The sequence below is a fragment of the Marmota flaviventris genome, chromosome 20, assembly GCF_047511675.1.
Source record: "Marmota flaviventris isolate mMarFla1 chromosome 20, mMarFla1.hap1, whole genome shotgun sequence".
NCBI lineage: Eukaryota > Metazoa > Chordata > Mammalia > Rodentia > Sciuridae > Marmota > Marmota flaviventris.
In genome coordinates, this window is record NC_092517.1 from 142,355 (window position 1) to 158,742 (window position 16,388).

A 16,388-nucleotide genomic window follows, 5' to 3' on the forward strand; every position below is an offset into this window, starting at 1 on the left:
CTAGAGATAAGGATTGTCCATCTTTGGGTCACTAACAGATTGCCTTAGACGGGGTGGTGTACACCACAAACATGAATTCCTCATGGTCCTAGAGGCTGTGGCAGGTCTTGTGGTGAGAGGGCCCTCTTCCTGGTTGGGTCCTTTAGGGAGCAGAGACAGAGGGCAAGACTCTACCTGTGGGGTTTTTGTTTTATTGTTTTCATTTGTTCATTTTGTGGTGCTGGTGATCAAACTCAGGGCCTCACACAGCTAGGCAAGTGTTTTACCCCTGGTCCTGGGGATTGAACCCAGGGGTGCATTACCACTGAGCAACATCTCCAGTCTTTTTTTTAAGACGGTGTCACTAAATGGCCCAGGCAATCCTGCCTCAGCCTCTATTGTCGCGGGGATTATAGGTGTGCACCAGTGTTTTTGGCTATAGTGTTTGTGTGTGTGGTAGTGGAGGTGTTGAATCTAGGGCCTTGAGTATACTAAGCAAGAGCTCTGCCTCTGCCTCTGAGCTACATCCCTAGCCCATCTGGTAACTTTTTATGAGGGTGTTAATTCCATTCTTGAGGCTCTGTCCTCCTGAAGACCCGCCTTCTAAAACCATCATGGGGGTAGGATTCCAACATGTGCATTTGGATGGGTGAGGGGGAGACATTTAGTCCACAGCAGTATCTAATAGGGTTCAGGTCTCATGGTTTATAGTTCCTTTGCAAAGGTCCTTTAAGGATAAAACAAGTCAGAATGCTCTGCGTATGGTAGGTAGCTAGAGCGAAGTCTACAGGCACACGTGCCAAGAGCGGCTGCAACCTGAGACCCTATGGCGGTTGGAACCCTCGTGCCAGAAGGTCCAAATCTAACAGGTAGGTCATGGTCAGTCATGGATTCTGGGAGTCTAGCACCCAGAAAGCAGTTTTAGCTACTTTGAGTAAATGAATTAGCTCACAGGTCAAGTGTACCTAAGAGCAAGATCTAAGAAATTCAGGTGAAGGGTCAGTAAAGAGGCAACGGGGAAGTTACCAGAGAAGAAAGGGACCGCAAGCGGTCACATCAAGGCAGCGAGTTTCAAAATGGACCCAAGAAGAATCACTGCAGAACGCAAGTCTTCTGGAACTGGCTGTTTAAAGACCAGAAACGAGGAAGTGGTTTGACAAAGTGCAGGTGCAAGGAGCAGAAAAGAAGAGCTGGGGCTGTGGGGAGGCCAGAGGGCAGGGGCTCTGCACAGCCTCAGGGGAGACTGGGCTAGAAAACCAGAGCAGGATGCAGAATGAGTCACCTGTCTCCTCTGGACTGCTCCCTGGTTAGGGTTCTCCATGCCCCTGCTCCACGGAGTGCAACCACAGAGGGGCTCACACCGAAGCCTTCAAGCCAGGCAGGACTGATAGGGGCAGCTCCGGCCTGGGGAGGAGGCGCCTCTGGGGCCCCACGTTTCTGTAAGACAATGCTAACGGTGACGGTTTTGCAGTTTTTGTGCTAACTTGCCCCAGAGCCAAATCTGTTTCCCTCTCCTGATCCCAAACATCTGCTTGTGATAAGTCCTGCCACACATGTGTTTAATACGGCATGCAGTGGGTGTGGTGATGACACGGCACTGGCCCAAGAAGGGGTGAGCTAATCAGAGCATGTGGTCACGGAGGTGAGAGGACAGGAGGTTCTCATGTTGTGTTTGTGCAGCCCGAGAGGCCAGGGAGATGGTACCTGTCACCCAGGGGCCGAGCCCCAGGAGTGGGAGTCTCGTGAATCTCAACCCCACGTTGCACAGCATGTGTGCCAGAATAACGGTGGCCAACAGTTTATGAAATGACTTTAGAGAAGCTTATTTTTGTTTCACAGGGAACAAAAAATGGGCTTTGTATATTTGTAGGTAAATATGGCACGTAGCAAAATCTGCTTGGGTTTGAGGATGGCATCCCTGAAGGCTTCTAAGAGATGGTCACAACTCTTTCTTAAAATTCATTTCACGATTTCAGAAACTAGCAATGGCCCACACTTCACTGGGGGCCACGCTGCACATTTGACCTGCTATTTGGCGTGACAGCCTGGATTTGCCCCTTGCGCCCGACAACAACCTCACAAGTGGAGAGCACAGTGCTTTACGAGCCACTGGCTAATCCCCCTCACTCTGACGTGTCCCTTCTGGGTTTGAAATGCCTTTGTGTGTATTGCCTACCTAGCTCTAGGCCTGTGCCTCCCTGAAACTACCAAGAAACCCGGACTCTGGAGGGGAATGGTGGAACTCAGGGGAGCAGACAGAGTCCAAGAGCAGACAGGTTAGCCCCCCACCCCCACCCCCGCATCCCCCCACCCCTCTCTCTCTCTCTCTCTCTCTCTCACACACACACACACACACACACACACACTACCCCCAGTAGGGGGCCAGAAGGCGGAGGTGCAGCCAGTGTGGAGTGTAGAGTGAGTGAGCTCACTTCTGCAAGAGCCAGGCTCCAAGGGACAGGATAACTGCAGATTGCTGTGCTGCAGCCAACACGGGCGTGGAGACAGGAAGCTGAGCAAAGGGACAGGTCAGGAGACGATGCGAACCTGGCCATCACCCAGTCCAGTCCTAGTTCCAGGCACTCGCCGGGGGAGCAAGGGGAGACGGGCCTGTGCAGGCCAAGCCCTGGAGGCCCATGTGGCAGCTTTCAGAGGAGCCAAGAACAGAGGGCTGCAGGCACCAGGAGCATAACACAGAAGGAGAAGCCGCCACCTATCCAGAGAAAACCAGGCATTCAGGTGACAGCAACTTGGGAAAACTTGGCTGAACCTTCTGTCCATGAAGTCCCCATTGTCACGTGAGGGCATAAAATCCCAACTGAAATATGCTTGCTCCTGCAAAGCTCATGAGCTGGGACGCACACACCGACTAACTGGGACTCAGAGGTCTTCCTGTGCTGTAACTCCTTGTCCTCACATACTGCACAGGACAGGGTCCTCCTCTGCTGGTCTGGGTTCTGCCCGAGGGCAGGGACCCTCAACCCCACATGTCCACTGGGTATCGACCATGGTGCCTGGGCCACAGGAGTCCCTCGGGTTTTGAGGAACATGGCATGCAGTCCTGCTCTAGTTACCACAGGCTTATTTTTCCCTTGGGGGCCTCTAACTTCTGTTCCCTGTTGTTAGGAGAGATGCATTTTCAGGCTTAGTGGATTGGCAAGCATTTTTATGTGGGGCTTGGCATTTAACATCTGGCCAAGTTGTGAAATCAATTTGCTACAGATAAGGAAGGACAGATGGAAATATTTTGAGTTCCCTGCACTTGGTTCAGAGAGAGCGCTGGGCTTGGACTGCTGGACAGATGGGGACCGCTCCTCAGTGCTCAGGCTCCACACACTTCCAGGAGGTTCCATGAACCCTTGCAGAATTCAGACTTCAGCTCCATTCCACCCTCTACCCTGATTGCGCCTCTTCCATCGTGGTCTGCCTATGTGAGAGGCTGTGGTGTGGCTTGGAGGTGGGGTGCTCTCAGAGGTGGGGTGCTCATCTAGCCTGTGTGAGGCCCTGGGTTCAACCTCCAGCGCTGCAAAGAAAGAAGTAGCAAAAAGATAGAATCCTAGACGTGGGGCTGGGGTTGTGGCTCAGAGGCAGGGTGCTGCTCGCCTAGCACATGCAAGGCCCTGGGTTTGATCCTCAGCCTTACATAAAAATAAATAAATGCATAAAGGCATTGTGTCTAACTACAACTAAATAAATATTTTAAAAAAAGAATCCTATGTGTGGTAGAAGAAGGTAAAGAAAAATAAAATTGACAGAGATGGGGGCCAGGGAAGGGAGCTGGGCTTCTGGGAAGGAATTGCTGAACTCACTGGGCCAAAGGTAGGTTTTAATGGAAGAGAATTTGTTATCATACCTCTCCCTTCCCAGTGGGTGGACCCAGAGTGGCCTGGTGGGTTATATTCAAAATTACGACACAATTGCTCTGTACATTCGAAAGCCCGTGTCATGCTGCACTGTGTCACTGAGACTCCCAGTGGGCTCCCACGTGGGGCCATCCGCACCCGGTTCCTTGACCTATTACCGCCTTGCAGCCTCCAGGGCTGGCCGTCAGAGCTGAAGGTCATGCTGGTGGCTGACCTTGGCAGAGGACAGCTCTTCTTCTGGAAGCCTGAAGAATCTTTTATATTCTTTCTTATTTTGAAAGTTCACAGCACACACCCACGTGTATGTGCAGCGCCCTGGCTCCCGGGCCACGGACTTGGTAGTTTGTTCCACGGTGGTGGTGGTTTCCCTCCTGAGACTCCTACTAGTCAGACCTTGGACGACGACGACTTCTTCTTCTTCTTTTTTTTTTTTTTTTTTTTTACCTATTTAGTTGTAGACGGGCAAAATATCTTTATTTATTCATTTTTATGTGGTGCTGAGGACCAAACCCCGGGCCCCACATGTGCAAGGCAGGCGCCCCACCACTGAGCTACAGCCCTAGCCCCTTCCTTCCTTCCTTCCTTCCATCATTGTTTCCTTCTGCGGATGTGGATTGAATCCAGGGCGTTGCATGTGCGAGACAGATGTTTACAAAAGAGTCACAACCCAAGCCCCAGAATTATCTTATGTAAAAATGTTTATTCTATTTCTCCAAAGAATCTCATTTTCTTAATACTTCATCATGAAAATTTTTGAACATACAAAATATTAATGAATCATAAAATAGGTCCCTATCTATAGACCCATGAATATGCAATTGTTATAATTTTATTATATACCTATTCAAGCAATAACTTTAAAATGACATTTCTTCCCTGTGCTTTGAGAAAGGTCAGTTTTCTGAGTTTTCACTTTTTCCCCAAGATCCAGGTTGCCCTTATTAGTCATGACCTGCTGAGGGCCAGTCACGTGAGTGGTAAGCCCCAGGACCCACGTCCACCCAGCTTTCACACAGGGGGTGGACAGGTGGCTGCTCCCGAGGGAAGGGGTGGCTAACAGCTGTGTGTGGACTTGGAGTCCTGGTCCTGCTCTGTCCCCTTTCCCCCCGAGTGCTCATTTGCAGACGGCCAGGTCTCCCCATGCAAGCTGCCACCTCTCCATGCCTGCAACTGTGGCCAGCAGTGTCCCCCACAGCTCCCAGATTTGTTAGAGTTCACTGCTCTCTTCTGGTCCACCTTGCCCTCGTGCTGCCCACTGGTGGCCACCTCCATCCTGCTGTCTCCACTCTTCAGCGTGTTTTCTGTCTTGGAAAATCTGTGTGACATCTTCTTTTCAGCATGTCCCTTGCCACAGTCCCTCTGTCCCTGCATATTCCGGCAGGCCTATGTATGCACACAAATGCACGTATGGTTCACTGTTCATTCCCTTCACATACACACTTCTACGATTCCGGAACGTTTTACAGGCAAAGTTAATTATGTCTGTATCATAGATGTGAGTTTGTAACATCACTGAGCGGAGTCTCAGGATCACAGGGAAGTGCGAAGGGCTTATATTTCTATCAGAAAACTCTCCAATGTGGCCCTGCGTTCTTTCCCCAGTACTAGGGGGAAAAGCCCTGTCTCCTTTCCTACTTCTTTGTTTCACGACCACAGTTTCAGGTAGTTTTCTATCAAGTCTTCATGGCTAGTTCACCCTCTGAATCCTTATGAAAGCAGTTTTGCTTGGTTTTGGTTTTCGTTGCTCGATAGGAGCCCAGGCCTCGTGTCTGGGTGTGTGGTCTTTATCTGAGCTGCACCCAGCCCTGCTTTTGTGTTTCCAATTGTCAGAATTCATAACCCTTTACTCTTGGAAATTCGTAGTATTTTTACATTACCATCTTGCTTTTAATGTCATGAGAGGCAGCTGGATGCCAATCTAGTTTTCATTCCTTTTAAAATTATTTTTTTTTTTCTAAATTATGTGGGGCTCTGACTTTATTTTGGAAATTAAAAAACAGTGAGGCTGGTGGCTGTGGGGGAGGTAGCAGGCTCCACTGGCCACAGCATGAACCAGCATCACGCTGGATATGGGAAGATGTGCTATTGTCATTGTCCTGTGTCTTCTAGAAGTGTCTGTGTCTCACCTTCTCAGAAGCAGTGAGACCTGGGGTCACCGGGGCCTGTCAGTGTTCTCTTTGCAGGTCACAGCTGAGCAGAGAATCATGAAGAGAGGAGTCGCTGATCCAACTCACACAGACCTGCCAGCTGCCATCCTGATCCAACTTCTTTCCACAGTGGTCTGCTGACCTTGCAGGTCAACGGGGGTATAACGGTCATAAACAGCTCCATACCGGAGGCACTGACCCCCAGCACAGGGACTGGCACTTGCAGAGCTGGGGTACAGAACAGGGAGGGTGCCTGGCTGTGCTTAGCCCAGGGCACTTCTCATCTGCCCAGAGGCAGGATGGCTGCTGTGGCTTGGAAAGGCAGTGTCCCCCAAAGGTGAGGGTCACAGTTAGGGATGGCTGCTGTGGCTTGGAAAGGCAGTGTCCCCCAAAGGTGAGGGTCAGGGTTAGGGATGGCTACTGTAGCTTGGACAAGGCAGTGTCCCCCTAAGGTGAGGGTCACAGTTAGGGATGGCTGCTGTGGCTTGGACAAGGCAGTGTCCCCCTAAGGTTAGGGTCACAGTTAGGGATGGCTGTTGTGGCTTGGAAAGGCAGTGTCCCCCAAAGGTGAGGGTCACAGTTAGGAATGGCTGCTGTGGCTTGGAAAGGCAGTGTCCCCCAAAGGTGAGGGTCAGGGTTAGGGATGGCTGCTGTGGCTTGGAAAGGCAGTGTCCCCCAAAGGTGAGGGTCAGGGTTAGGGATGGCTGCTGTGGCTTGGAAAGGCAGTGTCCCCCAAAGGTGAGGGTCACAGTTAGGAATGGCTGCTGTGGCTTGGAAAGGCAGTGTCCCCCAAAGGTGAGGGTCAGGGTTAGGGATGGCTGCTGTGGCTTGGAAAGGCAGTGTCCCCCTAAGGTGAGGGTCACAGTTAGGGACGGCTGCTGTGGCTTGGACAAGGCAGTGTCCCCCTAAGGTGAGGGTCAGGGTTAGGGATGGCTGCTGTGGCTTGGACATGGCATCATGCACAAACGTCCATTTGCTAGGGGCTTGTTCCTCGGGGTGGCACTACTGGGAGGTGGTAGAGCCTTGGGACTTGGGGCTTGGTGGGAGGTCACTGGGGCACTTCCTTGAAGGGGTCACGAGAGCCCAGCCAGGCCTCTTCCCTGTGCTCCCCAGCTCTTGACACAGCCTCACCACGGGCCTTAGTGATGGACAGATGGACCTGGCACTGGCACCTCCAAGACTGTGAGCTGACATAAGCCTTTCTCTTTGTAAGTGGATTATTCCTGGTGTTTCACTGCAGCGAGCAAGACTGGCTGACAATGGCTGGACAGACCATGGACCACCGAAACCCAGCCTTCACTCTGCTTTGAAGGCAAAGCATCAAATGGCTCCCAGGGAAACATGGAATCACAGAATTCACCCTAGGACTACATGGATATATCTGTATTTTCTTCAGAAGTAAGTGCATGTACCTTGACGGTAGCCAGAAAGGTCTTTCAAAGGAACAATATGGTGTGGGAAACGGGGCAGACCACAGGAGGAAACACCCCAGGACCCTGCTGGGGGTGGAGTGGGGTCAGGGATGGCCGGGAGCCACTGCACTGCCCACCTGCACTGCCTACCCAGTTCCCAGCCTTTCCGGGGGGAAGAATGCTTGAGGGCATCATGGAGTGGGTGGGGAAGGACAGGCGCAATGACAGCTTGGTGTGTTCAGAGCAAGTCAGTGGAAGGGTTTGTGACCAGGGTGCTGTTCTGGCCCCCAGCTCACCCCACAGTGAGGAAGGCTCAGAGCCAAGGAACTGGGTTTTGCCCAGGACGGGAGACACAGATGATGTGATGAGAAACAATTTGAAACAAGTCACCCGCACCTTATGGCCACTGGCAGCTCACAGGTCTCCCAGCCCCTCCGCCCCTGGTCTTAGTCACACAGGAAACTCAATCCACCTTCAAGAGACAGACAGGGAGAGGGGAGAGAAGCCACCACAGCCAGGGATGAGGAAATGTGGCAGGACCCCTGGGAAACAAAAGAAATGCAGACACATAATCTCAATTCCTATGCTAGTTAAAGCACCATGAGGAAAAAAAAGAGGCCCAGGAAAGGAAAGGAGGCCAAGAACACAAAAGACGAGCCTGGAGAACTTTCTAAAGAAATGGGAACCAATCAAGTCTCCACAGCCGGCAGCATTAGGCAATACATACAGCAGAGATAGGGCCAGGAACAGAGCAGGCAAGTGGGAAAAGAAAGATCACACCAGGAGAAAAGCTGTGTTTGCATTCTAAGTGGCACGAACTTCAACAACCAAAGTGAATAAGAATACCCAGGAAACTAGGAAGAGCAACACGTTTTCTTTGGTTCCTAAGAGAATAAAGTAAAGTCAGAGAAACAGATGCTTTTACTCATCTTTGCTCTGTTAGCGCTCATCATTGCAACATTAGACAAGAAAGCAAAATAAGAATTGATTTTGTGGGGCAAAAAAAATCAGGGGCTGGGGATACAGCTCAGTTGGTAGAGTGCTTGTCTCACATGCACAAGGCCCTGGGTTCAATCCCCAGCACCACACACACACAAAAAAAATCAAAAACATTACTTGTGAATGCTTAGTTTACCTACATAGGAATCTAAAAGAACCTAGTTAAGAAGGGTAGAACTTAATTATATTGCTCAGTGAATTGGGCAGATTATAGGAGATGGTTATTAACACAGAATCAAAACACTGAAGCGTGGAAACAGAAGAATTTTCCAAAACGTGATTTTTAAAGTTCATCTTAAAGTTGTAATAAATAAATAAGTTCATCCTTTTGAGGGACAATTTATCATTTGTCCTACAGAAATCAGCACATGTGGAAGTTCTATGTTCCCGAGTTACGATGGGGCTGTGTGTCGCTGTGGCACAGGAAGGGTGTGTGAGCTTCCTGTGACTGCCTGGAGGCTGTGAGCCACCTCAGCCCCAGCCCCGTTGAGTGTTGTGAGCCTGGGAAAAGCTCAAAACTCCAAGCACAGGTCCTATTGAGAGTGTTCCACTCTCCCACCACCATGGGGCCCCCAAATCACGGGTCAATCCATCCTCAAGCTGGGACCATCTGTGTAAGATTAGTAATTGTACATGGAAAGATGTGTTCAAAGACAAGAGAAACATATTTTGGAGATTAACACTACACATTGTATAATGTCCAGAAGCTGTGTTCACACTGTGCGTCTTCATGTGTGTATCCATGTGCTAAATTCCACCATCATATGCCAGAATAGAGATGTGTTTTTGCTTCTTTGTGAGTTTTTTTGTGTGTGTGGTGCTGAGGATTGAACCCATGGCCTTGTGCATGTGAGACAAGCACTCTACCAGCTGAGCTGTAACCCCAGCCCCTTGTATCTCTTTTAAAGGAGAACTCATACCAAGTGAGCAAAGCTGACTCTAAGATACCCAAGCCTGGCCCAGCTCTGCTCCTCACAGCTGGTGTGAACTCTGGCAGGATGCTGGAGTTCCCGTGTCTTGTTTCATTTCTAGCGGGGACAATGACAGTGTCGGCCTCTCAGTCAGAGGGCTATGAGAGCAAGCTGCGTGGCATTGTGAAGGTCCTGGCCCCAGGAGCACTTGGCAGACATCAGCTCCATTGAGAAGCATGTGTTCACTGGAGAATTTGCCCTAAATTACTTTTTTATTAGTGGTTAACTTGGTCGATGACATAATACATAAAACTTTGGTATGTTTTACAAGTGTTCACCGACTTCCATGTTTCATAGAATCATACTTCTCTTCTTTGATACAAGGAGGCTGATTTGTAGTGGGATCAGGAGCATGGGAGGAATAGATGAACTCTAGATAGGGCCGAGGGTTTGGAGGGGAAGGGAGGGGGCATGGGGTTAGTAATGATGGTGGAATGCCATGATCATTGTTGGGTGTGTGGGAGACTCCCCACTGAAGTTAAATTTTCCTCTTGGGAGAACATAACGGAATCCCCCTGCTCTCTGATGGGCGCCAAGCCGAGCAGCACCAAATTCAAAGGTTTTCTTGACCAATCCCCGCAGGACACAGTGTCCGCTCGCTGTTCCTGAGTCACTCTGCCAATCAGCACCCGCCACGTCACCACGTCGCCACGTCACCACGTCACCACGTCACCCATGCAACCCTTCTTAAGCCAAAGCTGCAAGCTCACTCTCTCTGCCCTCCTCCTCTCCTCTCTCTGCTGTCTGCCTCTCCTTTTCTTCCCCTTTGGGCAGCCCCCCAATAAGATCTCTTGGTTGAATCTCCATCTCAGGTGAGTTACTGCCTTTCAATCACTATTATCCAAAGTACAGGTGTGAAGACACGAATCGGTGTGAATGAACGATGTAGACAACCAGAGGTATGAGAAATCGTGATCTATATGCATAATAAGAATTGTAATGAATTCTGCTGTCATATATAAATTTTAAAAATTATACTTCTCTGTGACTTAAGCTAATAAATTGACTTTTACATAAATTTTCTCATTTTTTCTTCGACTTTAATGAAGACAATAACATACTACTTAAGATGTAAGACTCTCTTGAAATACAAGTTTGTTTTTAAAAAATGAATATATACAATTTAACTTATTTTTAGCCATTTGTGCATCTCATTCTCCTCCCACCCCACATTTCATTGCTTTTTAATGTCATGAAAGTTCTCTTGCCACAGAGGCTACAAATCTCCAATGCACCCTCTGGGCAGCCCACTTTCAGAGAAGAATACTGTAATCTTGTTAATCTTGGACCATCTCACACACATTTATGGCACATTTACACACACATGCTGTGGTTTGGGTGTGGCTCGTCCTCCAAGGTTCCTGGGTTGGAAGCTCGAGACTTTAGGAGGTGGGCAATGGAGGTCAAGCCTCAGGGGCTCTTGGAAGAAACAAGGGCTGCTCTGAGAGACTGAGTCGGCTGAGCTGGCTTAAGAGTGAGTCTGACTCCCAGCTGGGCCCGGTGGTGCAGGCCTATAATCCCAGTCGCTCAGGAGGCTGAGGCAGGAGGATGGAGATTTCAAAGCCAGCCTCAGTAATTTAGTGAGACCCTAAGCAAGTTAGCAAGACTCTGTCTCTCAACAAAATATTTAAAAAGAACCGGGGATATGACTTAGTGGTTAAGCAATCCTGGGTTCAATCCCTGGTACCAAAAAAAAAAAGTGAGCCTGACTCTGAATCCCTCTCCTCTAGCCCCCGACCGCCCCTGCCAATCTCCTCTTGCTCCCTGCCTTCCCACCCTGATGGCACTGTGAGCCTGCACCAGTGGCTGCCCAAGGGACAGTGGCTGTCCACCAGGGGACACTCAGCCCCCAACCCTGTGAGCTAAATAAGCTTCTTTTTTAAAATTGTTAACTAGCTTCAGGTATTTTGCTCTGGTAATGGAAAACGTAGCATCTATCTAACCAAAAAAAGGTAATGAACATTTTTGTGTCATGTTTTATCCCCAATCTGTAGCTTTAAAAGCCATCTCCTCTCAGGGATGCTGTTAGCCTAATATTGTGCAGTTAAACTCAGTTTCTTCCACTGTGCTGCACACCATCCAGCTGACACAGAAAGTGCTGTGTGTGGAGCCGAGTCCCGAGAAGGGGGCAGAGAAGGGGGGAGCCAGCCAGCGACAGGGCCACCTTCCTTCCTCTCTTTGCAGGACCACAGAGTGGGTCTTAGGAGGGTTTTCTTCATTAAGAAAGAGCGTTGAGGTACTCTGTGGTACTGATGCTCTCTTGGTCACCTCATAGCACCTGAGATCTCTTGCCACTCTCAGGGCTCATGAATTGAAGCCAGAATTTAAAATAGGCAGTCAGCATAGATAAATGAGGCCAGATTGAAGAAGACAGACCAAATCAGTTTGGGTCGATGGAGCTGTGGGAGATTGAAATGTCATTGTCCCCTGAGCCAGGGCTGACTGCCCTTCCTAAAGAATCTTTAATGAAACATCTCCTGAGCAGACAGGGAACTGCTAATTAATCTGCCCTGGCCCCTCCACCCACCTGTGTCCCACCTTTCGGCTTTCCCACTGGCATCTCCGGATCACACACACAGTATGAGGGAAAATGAACAAGATAAAGGGAAGAATGTGAAAGAACGAAGAAAACTTTAGATGTATAAAAGAAATGGGACTTCCTCATCCAAGGGATTCTGCCTTTTGGGTCTCCTTCTTCCTCTGGGCAGAAGTCTGTTCTGCTATCCTTTACTTTTTACTCTACACTTCCTCAGCGTGTTTCTCTTGTGTCATACTTCAACATTCAGGGACCAGGACTCCTCAAGATGACCCGTAACTGGCGGTATCAACATCGGCTCTCAGGGACGGTTGGGTGCTGAGAGAAATTCAGAACCAGCTCGACAGCAGGCAGGATGGAAAGTGGATGTCTTGGGTTTCCCAGCTGTCTTGCATGTGGACTTAATGGTTTTTTAAAGAAATCTTTTATTCTTTCACAACTTTAGAGAAAACATATAATCTAGTTTCTTTCAGTGTCAGGAGGTCAGGCTGAACTTCAAGCTGTAAGAATGTCACAGTAGATATTCTACTAAATGTTTCCGTTTTACCTGTTTCCTCCAGAACCCAGCCTCCTTTAGCTGGAGTTAAAGTTTACATTTACAAGATGGGAAAATGGATAGAACTGTGTCACAGCATCTCACTCTTCCCCAAGAACTCTGTTTCCGGGATGCATTTCACATCTTTCTGCTGTAGTTACAAGTGGTAAAACTGGGTGGCCACCTTTCCACCCCTCCTTTTGTTCTCTATCAGTTCCACGCTGAAGCTTGCCACCTGGGCTCCCAGTCACCTCCTCAGCCGGGGCCTTCTTTCTTCATGACTTCTCAGCATGACATGGGGAACTGCCCAGCTGGCCACTGTGACCCTCAGGTGGGTCCCACCCCCACAGTCAGATGGACTGCAGTTGGTGTTCAACCAGTACACACAGAGGGTTACTGAGTGGAGCAGCCAGTTTTCTTGTCCCTAGGAAGACTGTTAGGGACATAAAGCCACCTTGTGGGCCGGCCGAGAGCTTTCCTTCAGAGGCCCTTGGGCCGACGTCACCAAGATATTCTAAACACAGTTCCAACACTCAATCATGTGAAGTAAGCAAGGCATTCGATCTGTAGTTCTGGGTGATTCTTCGCCTTTGTGAACTTTCCTGAATTAATTTCAGGCATAATCTTCAATTTTGCAGAAAAACATTTAAAATCAACCCCAAGGTATAAGTTGTAGAACAGCCCAATGAAGTCACTTTTTTAAAAAATTTATTTCTTCAGTTACAGGTGGACACAATATTTTTTATTTTCTGTGGTGCTGAGGATCGAACCCAGGGCCTCACACATGCTAGGCAAGTGCTCTACCTCTGAGCCTCAACCCCAGCCCCACGAAGTCACTCTTCATGCTTCGCATGGGCAGAGGACCATGTTTCCTCTGCAACCAGGCTCCGTCTAATGACGTGACCTTTACCACATTAACAGAGAGCAAACAAAAACTTGCCAACTGTGATACAATGGGGGCTCGAAATATCAGATGAATGGAGCTGAGAAGGTTCTAAAGGTCAAAAGCTCGGCAAGAAAGAAGTCAACACAGTGATTTGTGTTTGACATGGGTTGTACCAGGCTCTTTACAAGATTACTTTTTGAATTCTTAATGCTTAAAAACTATAGTAGTAAATGTAATTTAAAAGTCTATCAGTACAATGATGTCAACTAAGGTTTACTTAGACTCGCATGTTACAGCCTAGAGCTCTGTATTGTACACCGACATGTGCCAGAATGTGGGGATACTCAGTGAACACTCTGGGCCCACCTGACTTGGAGTTTCATAGGGGACACAGATAAACTCCCAATCACCCCATCCAGCAGGGCCAGCAGCAAAAGGAGAGATGAGGAAGTGGTGTCCTCCAGCCCAGGGTGGTAAGAAGGCGCGTGGATCTGGCCAGGCGTAAAGGAGGCCACACTGCACCCTGAGGCTGAGATACAGCTGGCCAGGGGTGGAAGAGTGGGAAGCGCATTGCATACACAAGGTGCTCTGCAGCTATGCTGGCACAGGGGAGAAAGACGGGTACATCCTGATATGTTCACTATGGTGGGAGGATCAAGTCTGAGTAAAGAGCTATAAACTGGTGATTCTCAATGAAGACTGGAGACTGTCACCCCTGGGGACATTTATCAGTGCTTGAGGATATATCTCCATGGCAGAGAGGGTGCTACTGATCTCTGGTGGGTAGACTGCAGAGATTCCCCTGTACCTCCTGCAATGCACAGGACTTCCACACAACTAAGAGTCATCCAGGCCCCATCAGCCCTGCCTGGGCTAAGAAGCCCTGCTGTAGGAAGCCTGCAGATCCAACGTGGGTGAGACCACAGAGCTACCTCAATGACCAGAAAGCTCTGGGTAAGCACACATTGCTTGTCACTGTGAGCACCACACTTACGGTGGAAGCTAGTACTTTTAAATCTGTTGTGAGTTTTCCTGGTATGATCTGACAATTGTACCATTACATCTCCCTGTCTTACAAGGTGGGAAGACCATCATTGTAGAAAAATAGGTGATAGTTTAAAAATAAAAAGAAATAGTGACTTATTCTTTGGACCCTTCCAGTCATAGTATATTTTTTAAAAAAACACATATGCAGTACTTATTTTTGAATGTCTTTGCCACCCAGGTCAGCATGCAGGTCTGGTCTCATGAATCTACAGCACTCCAGCAGAGGAAGGAAAGCACACTAGGCCAAACCGTACTCCATCTGGAAGTAAAATACGGTTTGTATAGGGCAAAGGGCGGCTTCTTCTTCTTCTTCTTCTTCTTCTTCTTCTTCTTCTTCTTCTTTTTCTTTCTTTATTTCTTTCTTCTTTTTTTAAAGGGCTTCTTAATACTGAAAAATTTTTAGAATCAGACACTTTTGAACACCTGGTGACAATTAAGGCCTCTCTTCAGAATATGCACCTTTATCCCAAATGTTTGCTATCAGGAGTTCACAGGCCCTTCCAAGACAGTGATTTCTCATGTGATGCAGATGTTCCAAACATATCTAATGACCAGATTCATAGCAACAAACATTTGCCAAAGGAAATTTGGCATAATTTAGAATCATCCAGAATAAATTAGCATTTTTTAATCACAGAGGAACTCCTTCAAAAATGTTCTCCATGATGCCCTGTGTGGTTGCAAGTATGCATGGATGTCCATAGACACGAGCGTTCTCGGGATCCGTGGTGAAGACGGCATTGCTCCGTTTACAACGACCATTCGTGAGCGGTTCTGTAACCTGTGATTTTCTCCTGATCTCTTTCCATTTCTCCACTGCTTTCTCTAAAAATAGTGATTACTGTGAGGCAGGCTCACTGCCTCGTGGATGGGAAGGAAGGAAGGTGGGTTGGTCAGTGCTATATTCATCAGTTTTCCTTCCTACTTTCAAGTGCCGAACTTCCAACTCCCTTGACTCTTTATCAGCAGATGTCCTGTCTTGTCATGACAGATGGCTGCCACCACCTTCTACACATGCCCTGGAGTTCCCAGAGGAGACCAGGCACACTCCCCACTCCACCACGGCCACCACCCATTCTTTGGAGCATTCCTACTTCCTGATTTGCCCTTCGTTTTTCTCGCTGGCTTCCTCTGTGCAGTCTGAGTGTCAACCTTCTTTTCAGGTCCAGCCATGATTTCTAGTCATTTGAACCTCTTAAGCCACGTTCCTTCACGTCGGTGTGACCTATTGATGCTGGGCAGAGGTTTCCACCTAGTGGAACTGCAGGTGTCAGCTGGGCCACTGTTCTCACCTGGGACTCACGTGTCTCAGCTCATGGCTGTTCCCAGAGCCCATGTCCCATGCCTCCTTTCCTGTGGCTGCTCCCATCTCCAAGGCAGCTGTGCTGGCAGGATCCCCTCCTGCTTCCCGTCTCTGTTCACATCTGCCACATCTCTGACTCCCAGGGGAGACCATGCTTTGCTTTGAAAGAACTATGTGATTAGATTGGGCTCAGCTGGCAAACACGGATCCTCTATTATTGGGTCTGTGACCTTTCTAGCCCATGCAAAGTCCCCAGGCCATGTAACCAGGTACTCACCCATTCCAGGGATTAGGGTATGCACACCTGGAGGGTGGGCATTCTGTGTACCATAGTGACCTCCAGGTAGAGTGTCACAAGGGACCAGGTTTGATTAGAACCACATGGAAGAACATTCAATTAGAACTGTTAGAGGAAGGACCATGGATGTAAAGAAAAATAATAATAAGGAGACAGAGACAAGGTGCAGAGGCAAGGAAGGTGGCAGAGTGGCCTTTGTCCAAGGGGCCACGTTTATTTATAACAATAGGTCCCATTAGGTCATCAGTACCATAACCACATTATTGTTTAGAGTATCAGTAGGGTTGCTTATTCTGCAGTTACATTTCATAGTCACAATATGCAATGTTAGGAGCTTTGTTTAGTTCTCAAGAAGGCCCATTGTCTGAAGTTACTGTTAGGCGGGCAGCTCCAGGAGCACCGGAGCTTGGTG